We start from the raw sequence: 12,069 nt of genomic DNA, 5'->3' as shown, positions 1-12,069 counted from the left end.
GCATGCAGATTTTGGTGTTCCATGTCACTCAATTCCCATGTCAAGCCTATAAGGTAGCTGTTATCCCTATATTCCAAATGAGGTGCCCAAGGCCCTGAGAGTATGAGTGACCTGCCGGCATTACACACAGATTGGTGCAAGGATTAGAAGTGTATTTGACGCTACTCACTGTTCTCTATGGTGACATTTATGTGGAATGTGTCCTCCTTATCAATGAATCGTGGAGGCGTAGGAGCCTCCAATGAGTCTGAGTGACATAGCCTGGGAGGTTTCCCAAGTGTTTGCTCTTAACTGCAGACTAGAAGATACCTGTTCCCTTCAGGAAAGTCTTTGTGGATCTTCGCATTCAGCCCTGACTGCCATCGTCCAGTTCTTTTCCCCATGCAGAAAGATGGGGTGTTGTGGACCAAGTGTTTTTCTTTAAATGCTCAGGGAGAGAGTCATGATAAAGGAAATTCTGGTATTCTGTGATGAGATGCTTCCTTCTGTGTCATTAGGACATTCATCATTTCCTTTTATTTATCTAATATACTCTTCCTGGGTTATTATAAAGGATGCAACTCAGGAACAGACGGTTGGAGAGATGCATGCGGCAAAGTACGAGGGGGACATGTGTGGGGCTTCCACACCCTCTCCAGGCTCACCACCTCCACATGTTCACCAACACAGAAACTTTCTGAACAGCATCCTTCAGGGTTTTTATGGAAATGCCATTACATACCCATGACTGATTAAATCATTAGCCATTGGTGAATCAGTGGCCAGTGATTTGGGCCAATGAAGAGGGTCTGTGCTCAATCTCCAGAGGTTGGGGTGGTGCCAAAAGTTCCAGCCCTCTGACTATGCTTTTCTGGCCTCCAGCTCTCAACCTGACCTATCTAAGGACCAAGGCCAAAACTCCTCTCATGACATGAAAAACACTCACTCGGGAGGTTCCATGGGTCTTAGAAGCTCTCGTGTCAGGACTTCAGGACACTGCTATGAAATTCCCTCTCCTTTGTCCTCAATCCCCCTTTCTATCACTCTTGCTCCTGGGGACTTGTGTCTTCCTAAGCACCTGTGGTTGATCCCTCTCTTCTTTCTTTCATCTCTTAATCTCTCCCAACCTTGTCCTCCTTGTGTCTCAGTTAGGTTTCCATCTAAGTTCACTATACCCACTGTCTCCTACCCAGCAGAATCATCCTGAGGTTGGCTGGAATCAGCTCAAGTTCTGTCTCCATGCATAGTTTTTAGCATTCCAGTTTCCTGCTTCAAGCTCATCTCTGCATGTTAAGTATGGCTTGAACTTTTCCCCTTCTTTCAAAAATGTTGTTTCTTCCAAATGCTCATAAGCACTTCTAACCACTTTCAGTGTGTTTTGATTTGCCAGCTGTTTCTTCCTGGCTCTCATTGAAGACTCCAGCCATCTGCTTGCCAAGTAGAAAAAGGGAACATAAAATTATGCTTTTCCTCTAGCAGCACACATACTTTGACCTCTATTTCTAACCTTGCCCTCAAATCTGGTCACTATGAGATGCAGAGTTTGTCTTTACATAGCCTCTTCAAAATGGTAGAACATAATAGCAACCGGTTCCCATAGGGGAAAAAAAAAACCACAAACAAACAGAATACAAAGAAGCCACCCTCTATTGCAATGACCAGGAGAAGTGGGGGTGGATGGGGGTTGTCAGGGAACAACTGAACTTTTATTAGCTGCATGGCAAGAACCAGGAGTGAGAAACGTTCCTCTCAACTCAGAGAGTTGGTGCTAATTCACTCTGTCTCCAGGGTTCTGATTTGGGGTATGGGAAAGGATGAGGGCAGATGATTTCTAAGCTCTCAGAAGGCTGTAAAGGGATGTTTATGCACCTTAAAAGCCTAGACTTAAATCTGAAATTCTCTGGGATTTAACCTTTTTATTATTACTTACTTCACCTGTGAGAGACGGGGATGCTTATGTCAAACTCGATATGAGAATTCAGGGAGAAAATATTTGTATAATATTTGGTTGATGATAGGAAAGATTCTCTTAGGTTGATAAGCTCTGGAAAGAGTAGTTTCTCAACTCAAAGAATGTTCAGAGAAGATATTTAATGTTATCAAGTATTTGAGTGTTCTTAAAACAGGATTTTCAGTTTTCATGGAATATATGATGTCTTTGAGACATTGAGCCCTCTCTTCTACTGACATTCAGAGATGTATTTATCTAGTGGGTACAGGCCTTCAGCGCAGATACTGGCTATATAGCACATTGCATCCTGGAGAAGACAACAAAGCAGCATCTCTGTTGGAGTGTGGCCCAAGGCAACCAAGGTCTTTCTGTTCTGGGCCCTGTGCTCTAGAAGCCCCAGAGCTGCCTTCCCTTGGCTGTTCCCTTCCTCAGTGGAGACCTTCAGTCATGCCAAGGAGATACCTTGTCCCCATCCTGCTATATCATACTCTGTGAACCTGGGCCATTGGAGTTTCCTATATAATGGGCCTGAACTTTCATCCAGGGCTTGTGTAGTGGGCAAACTATGGTGGGTTAGGAGAAGTCTCATCTAGGGGTGTGGATGGAACTTTCCCATGAAGACTAGTGTGCCCAAACATGTGAATGCAACATCCTCCATGGAATAAAAAAGAACCAATGTGAAAAAGAAGGACTTGGGCTTCATGTGGTCTCACTCCATAACAAGGTATTAGGCATGAGAGGTCATAGCTGAGGCCACTGTCATCCCCAGATGCACCACTTTCTAGTCAAAACCCATTTTTCTAACTTCTCTCTAGTCCATTTTCTCCAAAGAAACCAAATGATCTCTGGCTTCAGATCAAATCAAACCAGCCCCCCCCCCCACCTCTCCTGCTTGCCTTAAAAATCCTCCAATAATTCTGCTACAATGAGAAGGGAAAGCACACTCTCTCGCCCATTGACAAGCTTCATGAGCACATCCTGCCCACTGTATCACCTCACTGAATTCCTCCATGTCCCATCTATGATGGTAGAAAGCCATCTCTGTCTCCAGTTTGTACCTATAGGTCCTCTGCTCTGGCCCCAGACAGTATGAGTTACCAGCCCAGTGTCACAACTTTTTTTTTAACTTTTTCTACTTTATTATTATTTTTGTTAACTTTTTTCCCCTACTTTTTCTCCTTATCTTGCTTCTTCTCCTTTGATTCAAGACTATTTTTTTAGAGCACTTTGAGGCATACAACAAAATTGAGAGGGAGGTACAGAGATTTCCCAAGTACCCACTGTCTTCACACATGCCCTCCTGCATTATCAACATCATTAATCAGAACATTGCATTTTACCAAGGATGAATCTACACTGACATACCATCATCACCTAATGTCCAGTTTACCTTATGGTTCATTGTTGGTGTTACAAATTCTACGCACTTGGACGAAAGTGTAATGATATCTTGCCATCATTATAATATCATAAAGAGTAATTTCTCTGCCTTAAAAAATCCTTATGCTATGCCTGTTCATCTTCTTCCTCTGGTCACCCCCACTCATGGCAACTACGGATCCTTTTATTGGTTTCAGTTTTGCCTTTCCTAGAGTGTTGTATGATTGGAATCAAACATCATATAGCCTTTTCAGATTGACTTCTTTAACTTAGTAATACCCATGTAGTTTCCTCCATGTCTCTTCATGACATAACAGCTCATTATCACTTTAGCACTGAATAATATGTTATAGATTGTGTGTACTATTGTTTATTTATCTGTTCACCTACTGAAGGACATCTTGGCTGGTTCCAAACTTTGGAACTTACGAATGAAGCTACTATGTAAATTAATGTGCATGCTTTTGTGTAGATATACGTTTTCAACTTCTTTGCATAAATATCAAGGAGTTTGATTGTTAGATTTTTCTTTTGAAGATTTTATTTATTTATTTGACAGAGAGAAATCACAGGTAGATGGAGAGGCAGGCAGAGAGAGAGAGAGGGAAGCAGGCTCCCTGCTGAGCAGAGAGCCCAATGCGGGACTCGATCCCAGGACCCTGAGATCATGACCTGAGCCGAAGGCAGCGGCTTAACCCACTGAGCCACCCAGCCGCCCCTGATTGTTAGATTTTATGGTAAGAGTATGTTTCATTTTGTAAGAATACACTGAACTGTCTTCCAAAATGGCTGTGCCGGTTTTCATTCTCACCAGCAATAAATGAGAGCTCATGTTGTTCCACATTCTTACCAGCATTTGGTGTTATCAATGTTCCAAATTTTGGCCATTTTAATAGGTATGTCCTGGCATCTCATTGTTTTTAATCTTCTTTTTCCTGATGGCCTATGATGCGGAGCATTTTTTCATATGCTTATTTGCCATCTGTTTATCTTCTCTGGTGAAGTGTCTCTTCAGGAGTTTGGGCCACTGTTGAATAAAGTTGTTTGTTTTATTATTGTTGAATTTTAAGAATTCTTTCTGTATTTGGCTAGTAGTTCTTTTTCAGATGTGTCTTTTGCAAATATGTTCTCCCAGTCTGTAGCAGGTCTTTTCATTCTCTTGACACTGTCCTTTGCAGAGCAGATGTTTTTAGTTAGTTTATTTATTCATTCATTTTGAATTTTATTTTATTTTTTTATTTTATTTTTTTCAGTGTTCCAAAATTCATTGTTTATGCACCACACCTAGTGCTCCATGCAATATGTGCCCTCCATAATACCCACCACCAGGCTCACCCAACCCGCCACCCACTTCCCCTCCAAAACCCTCAGTTTGTTTCTCAGAGTCCACAGTCTCTCATGGTTTGCCTCTCCCTCCGATTTCCCCCAATTCCCTTCTCCTCTCCTCCCAGTGTTCTCCATGTTACTCCTTATGCTCCACCCATAAGTGAAACCATATGATAATTGACTCTCTCTGCACAGCTTATCAACTATCTCTTTCATAATTTGTATCTTTGGTGTTGTATATGAAAAGGTAACATCATACCTAAGGTCATCTAGATTTTCTCCTATAATATCTTATAGAAGATTTATAGTTTTTCATTTTACATTTAGATAATATATTTCAAGCCAATTTTTTGAAGGTGTAAGGTCTATGTCTAAATGTATTTATTTGTATGTGGCTGCCCACCTATTCCAGACCATTTGTTGAAAAAAACGTTATTTGATTTATTGAACAGTTTTTGCTCCTTTTAATAAAGAGCTGTTGAATATATGGTGTGGGTCTCTGTCTAGGCTCTCTATTCTCTTTCATTGATTCATTTGTCTAGTCTTTCACTAATGCCATACTATCTTGAGTACTGTGGCTTTCTGGTGAAACTTAAAGTTGGGTATTGTAAGTCTATCAATTTTGTTCTTCTCCTTCAATGTTGTGTTGGCTATTTTGGGTTTCTTTCTCTTTTTTAACTTAAGATTATTTATTTAAAAAATAAACATGAAAATTTTCATGCATATTGCAATAAACTTCTGTAAAAGTTCACATAAAATTTTTTGCAATGTGATCATCCTTGGGGAGCTGAACTAGGATGGGTGATTTTTGATTTGACACTTTAATAATCTTTGCTTTTATTATATTTTAAATACCTTTCTTGAAGTATAATTTACTTACAAAAAACCAAAAACAAACAAAAAACCCAATTTCTTTCACCTAGTTCCCCTTGAAAGCATCCATAAATAAAACTTACGTAAGTAATAGTCCCATAGGCCACTTATATCATTCTAGAAATTTTTAACAATATTTGGAAATGGGATTCTGGGAGAAATTTACACTTAAATGTAGCCAGAAGTGGACAATAATATTTGGAGTATGAATATAAATGGATCACATATATAATTCCATGTAAACGAATCCTAAATATACTGACCACCTCTGTGAATGTTTGTGCTTGATTAGAACAGGGTCTGCTTTGGATGGAACTAACCAGTGATCAATTATAGTTATGGTTGGGCTCGGTCAGTCTGGTCCCCATGTCATTCTATTGCATGAAAAGATGACCCAGGATTCCTAATAAATACAAATGCTTTCATTTCTCTATTATATTAGAAATTTCCCAATGCCTTCTTCAACCCTGAGATGTTCCCTAAAGACAGGGTACAATACTAAGATTCTCAGTGCTTGTAAGGAGAGTTTTGGTTAACTCTCAGAGTGAACATGACATTATTTTTTGAGAAAGCAAGAGAAAGAGAGAAAGAGCATACATGCACATGCAAGGGTGGGGAGTGGTGGAAGGGGAGGGAAAGAATATCGAGTAGACTCTGTCCTAAGTGTAAAGCCTGACATAGGGTTTGACCTCACAACCCCGAGATCATGACCTGAGCTGAAATCAAGAGTCTGATGCTTTGTCAATGGAGCTCCCAAGTACCACATGAACAGGACATCTATGGAATCCTCAAGGAACTGGTGGGCCGTCCTCATTGCTGGTCTCTAGGGCTGCTAAGTGAGTAGATTACATCTCCCTATATTTCATGCACACAGATGAAAAATCTATTGTTCTTTCTCACCATGTTAGAGCATGTGCAATTCAGCTAAGTTGTCTGAGCCACTTCATCCCTCCTTCCCATTTGTACAAGCCAATGCTACTGTATATGAATGTCATAACATGAACCCTGACACCCTAACCTCTCTTCCAGAGGATTAGATGGAGCCATAAAATTGAACATAAAAATGAACCAAGAGTAGGAAAAGTAGGTAGACTTCCCTCTAGTGCACACTTTGCTGGGGTTTGCAATGTAGCTCTGAAAGTTACATCATTCTTCTTCAGGGAATACAGGGATGTCACACCCTCTAATCTTATCTTAGTGAAGAGAATGTTTGGATTGATTTTCTGGATACCTGGAACATGTCTACTTCCTGATGCTAGGATACCAGCATTAAGGTAGACTATCAGGAGGTATTGGTTAGGATTTGCTCAAGCACTCAAAACAAGTATGCTCTCCTTAAAGAAGACCTGTGTCTCTGTTTCAAGAGCCCATGATAAGCTACATATGACAAAAAAGCCTGGAACACAGTGAGATTCAGTGAGTGCTAGTTTCCTTTTCCCTTAGTTCTTATCTTCTTTGAGCTATAAAAAGGATGCTGAATTCATGCTAGTAAAAATACAAATACAAAAGAAGTTTCCACCCAGATTTTCTCCATGTCTCCTATGGACTGACTTATTTATTTCGTTGCAATGGAATTACTTTTATTCCAGCTTAACTGTGAACTACGAGAGTTGGAATAATTGCTTTGTCATCAGTAATTCATTTTCATTCTTGGGTACTTAAAGTTTGAGCTAAAGTAGACCAGTTACACACACTGAAATCATGCTTTAAAAGGAGATTAATTCCACATATTCTAAAATTCACCAGGCGAAATAATGCACTACTTAATTCCTACAGCTTTTGAATGCCATTTCAGAGGAGAAAAGGAAAATAAATCAGAGAACATTACCCTTGATTTCAAAGACATCTGAAAAGGCTCTGAGTTTTCTGCCTATTTTAAGCCAGTGAATGGCAGACACTGCAGGGAAAGGAGGAGGTGCTGGGGAGTCAGGTCCTGTCATAGACTGCAGAACCGAAGTCACCCACATTTGTCTTCCAGTACCTCAGCAGCTTCTGGGCTAAGGAAGCACCCCCACATGAATCCATCGTCTCTAAAAGTTAGTCTGAACATTGACAATGTGGTTTTATTTCCAGCTAAAAATATTAATTGTTTATTTTAATTACTTCAGATAATTATTCCCCATCCTTCTTTATTTACTTTCCTCTTATCAAACCAAATCTTTATAATCTTTAAAGAAAGTTGATACTGACAATAAGTTCTATAATGACACACTTTATGTTTGCAGCATTAATAATCTGACAGCAAAAGACAGGATCAAATTAATACCTGTAATGAGTCAGTTTACTGTGGGTGATTAATAAGGGGATTGAAACTCAAATATTCAAAACATGACATTTGAAATAACATCACTTTATTCTTTGGGAAAAATTAGCTGTCATAACTTAATATGTTTATTATTAAGATAATCAGTCAATTATCTGGTGAACATAAGTCCTCATACGTTCTCCTGATAAATGGTATGTATTATGATACGCATTGGAAATCAGCATTGATACGGCTGGAAAGCTTACGGCTTTAGGGACTTGGCACTTCTGTAGGGTGGAAGTAGCCTGAACTCTGTACAAAGACTTCCAAGTTTGAGCTCCTCTATTTTAGAAGTTTTAGTTTGAACTTCCCTGATTCAGCTTCAAGTCTGCTGTGGGGTAGGATAAATGTTGGAGGCTAAATTCTGCATTTTACTACTGACACAATTTAGAAGGATAGGAGCATGGTGACTATACAGAGACTGACTCTGGGTTCGTTTTATTGTTGTTGCTGAATTCTCTGCAGTCAACACACCCCTTATTACCTGCATTAGGATGGGCCTTCCCTGCCTCCACTCACCCCACCAGGAATGCCACTATTGTGTTCAAATCCTAATCTCCAAAGTGACCCCAGGTTTAAAAGCAGAATCTGATTTTCCAGGCTCACCCAGCTTTTTCTGTTTCCTGAACAAGGAGGAAAGCTGTCCTTTATTTGAAATAACCAAGAATAGATTTAAGCAGAGAAATATCTCATTTATTTGCTAAGTGATATTTTTAAATATAATTTCCCTGCTTACAAATTTAAACACAAAAACAATGAGTCTTCTAACCATTAAAAAATAAAAAAAAGTTGTGAGCAGAATTGTATTCATCACACAACATGACTGTTTTCATTTTAAAATTTTGTTAAGATGTATTGACACTTATCTGGGCAATATGGAAGTCATTCATAGAAAATGAATTTAAATGAGATAATGCATTTTATAAAGCACTATGAAAACTTTGAGATGTTATATAATGTAAAGTGCTATGATTATAAAGTGAACATCTAAGCACCTAATTTTACCCACAACTATGCAAGCCTTGGTAATTTGAGAGGCATTGATTCTATTTTGTGAATGGGGAAATCCCATAGATATATGGACATGAATAGAGATGGAGAAGCTACTGACCTCATGTGACTATATTCTTTTCTTTTGTTTTTCTCTTTTTCTTTTAATCTTATTTTAAGTCTATTAATTCATGCATTAATTTATTTTTCTGACAAACATGGCATAAGCACCTATGATATCCCCGGTGCTGTGGCTCAAGGGAAATTCTAGGATTTGATCAGATAGTCTTTGGGAACATCCAAGCAGACATGAATGGGGCTATTTTGTTTTAGGAAGCTGGGCATCCCAGCCTTCCCCATTACTTAAGATGTCTCTACTTATGAAGAATCCTTTGCTGTCCATAACCCTCAGAGCTTTTGAACTCAGTGCTTCAACACCCATCACCAATATTTCCATCATCAGTGCATATCAATATAATGGTATCCTCCAGTCACATTAGCTTTTACTGACAGCATGCCGAAGATTAATTTACAATATCATTTTTGTACTAATTGCCAGAAAAAGCATGGATGCTATCTTTGAACACTTAAAGTTAACTATATTTTCTACTTTAGATAGTGCATTTACCTTAAAAAATAAAATGATATTCTAATGCTGTTCTTGTTTGTGAGATCAAATGGGCAGTCACATATATTTAGCTAAGGTAAAAATTGTGGAAAACATTCACAGACCTGTACCCCTGGGGATAAAAATATATGTTTATAAAAAATAAAAAATTAATAAAAAAAAATCAAAAAAAAATTGTGGAAAACAGAGATTGCAAACCAAGTAAAATCACACCAGATAAAATCAAATCAACATCAAAGGCAATGCAGAGCAGAACAGAAATTTCAGGAAATCCAATCATGGAAGACAGAGTTTGGCTAAAAATCAGCCTGTATTTTAGATCTGCTATGTCAGAATATACAATGTCTTGGAAAAGTTACTAGAAAAGATGAGGAGGTAAGATGAGAATGAAAAGATGATTAAAAATACAGTGAGAGGGAGGGCGCCTGGGTGGCTCAGTGGGTTAAGCCACTGCCTTCGGCTCAGGTCATGATCTCAGGGTCCTGGGATCGAGTCCCACATTGGGCTCTCTGCTCAGCAGGGGCCTGCTTCCCTTCCTCTCTCTCTGCCTGCCTCTCTCTGTCAAATAAATAAATAAATAAAATTCTTAGAAATAAATAAATAAAATTCTTAGAAAAATACAGTGAGAGGGAGAAGTAAAAAGCATAGATTCCCTACATTTAAAGATAAACATGTTGAATATTCTATATTTGAATAAATATAAAAACATTTATAATATTTTGCATATTTGTCAAGTTCAGTGAGTGTGTAAATTTTAAGCAGTTCTTTAATTTCCAGTTCCCTGTACTTAACAAAATGTAACAGATTATAAACATTAAAGCCAAAGCAAAATAGGCAAGATTCAGTAAAGAAACATAAAAACATGAATTAAGTGGAAAGACAGAAATCAGTACGTTATAATAGAGATATAGTATATAGATAACCTTTTCAGAGTGGTCTCATCCTCTTGAATACAGACCCATTTCTTCAGTTCTCCAGTGGAGCAGAAACCATCTCAAGCACACCAGAGGTCCACCTGGCCTTGACCCTCTACTCCACTGAGTAAAGTGCTGCCAGAACAGGTAGGGGACCAGGGGCACAGGACCACCTGACCTCTGCGTTCTTACAGACACTGAAAGAATGGTTTCTGCAAGACTGCAGATGATTAAGCTGTAACAGGCCCAAGAAAGTGGCCTGCACTCCTATTGTTGAAAATCTGATTTTATTTAGATATGATGTTGTTGCTATCCAGTTAGACATGGAACATCGATTGGCTTTTCCCAGTGGTGAAAGAGGCAGTCAGGTCAAAGGTCTACACTGAATGGTTTTGATAAGAAATATTATTTTTGACTACTATTCTGGCAATGACCACTGCTACCAATGACATCGATGGCACTAGCCTAACGACTTCTGTCGTTAGAAATTCAAAAATGCTGCCACCATTGCTGGTGTTGTATTCTCAGAAAGGTCAGTGAGTCAACTGCCACTGTTACTGCTCACAGCTTGCTCAAGAAGTTGCCAAAACAATGTGCTCCTGTTTGACCCAAGGGTCTGCTCTTTCACAAGACTATCTTTAGTAATAAAAATATTTACAATGCAATATTTAAAGCCTTGGACACACATATGAGTACACAACTTGACTTTTGAATGAACAACCATTTAACATTGAATTAAAAACCAAGCACATGATGTATATCGGTGAGGACACTCATTTCTAGAATGCTATGAACATGGTAGCTGCAAATTCTCTTTCCCAGCACCTGGTCTTGAATTGAAGTTGATTTTCCCAGTGAAGGGAGATTGAGTTCTATTATCTCCAAGCCTGTGTCCTGTTGAAAAATCAGAATGCCTGCTTGGCCAACGGCCCTGAACTCTGTTGAGTAAAACTTGACAAAACTAAGCTAGACAATGCACAGATGTTTGACATCAGTGACGTTACCCACATAGCCAAGAATCAGAAAACCAGCAAGTTTCGATGACAAAGACTAATACAGAGCAGCAGCTGTCATCAGCTTTAGTTGTCATTATCTTATGTAGCAAAAAATCTGAAAACTTTCGGGTCTCATTGTTTTGGATGACATTCCTTTTTCCCTTAGAATCTCCTATGGAATCATGGCTATTCTAGTTGAGAACAATGACTCTCTTCTCTCAAGTTTAGGCACACCTTCCGCACCCACTCTGATTATCAGTCTGATGCACTCATTTAACTTGTAAAAATAGGTTACCCAGGGTCAAAATGATTGACAAGTTTGATCTCATAAGCGCCCCTGTTGTGCTCAGAGTAAAGTATGCTCCAATATTGATGCCCCACCTCCAACAAAATGTCCAAGTAGATTAAAATACTGGCACAGGGAGTTAAGATTCTAGTGACGAATGACAAAAGCCATTTAAGAAAGGAAAATATTAGAACCATGGTGCAGGAGCCTTATGGACACAGCTGAGGAGAAGCAGAGATTAAAGGTGTTTTCCAAGAAGAAAGCTGAACTATAAACATCCAACCTGAAGGCCACAGTGAAGGTTGTCTAAAGTCACGGAAATGTGTCCTTTCCTTTTAAGGTCAACCACTGAGTGGGGATTGCAGACTAAACAAGAGAGACTTGTGAATAAAATATGGTGTGATTGACTCCATTCTATCCTAAAAGAAGGATAAAAATTAGA

The sequence above is a fragment of the Mustela putorius genome, unplaced genomic scaffold (genome assembly GCF_011764305.1).
Source record: "Mustela putorius furo isolate JIRA1106 unplaced genomic scaffold, ASM1176430v1.1 tig00003845_pilon_pilon_pilon, whole genome shotgun sequence".
NCBI classification, from domain to species: domain Eukaryota; kingdom Metazoa; phylum Chordata; class Mammalia; order Carnivora; family Mustelidae; genus Mustela; species Mustela putorius.
The sequence above is the reverse complement of the archived record's forward strand: the minus strand, read 5'-3'. Positions refer to the sequence as shown.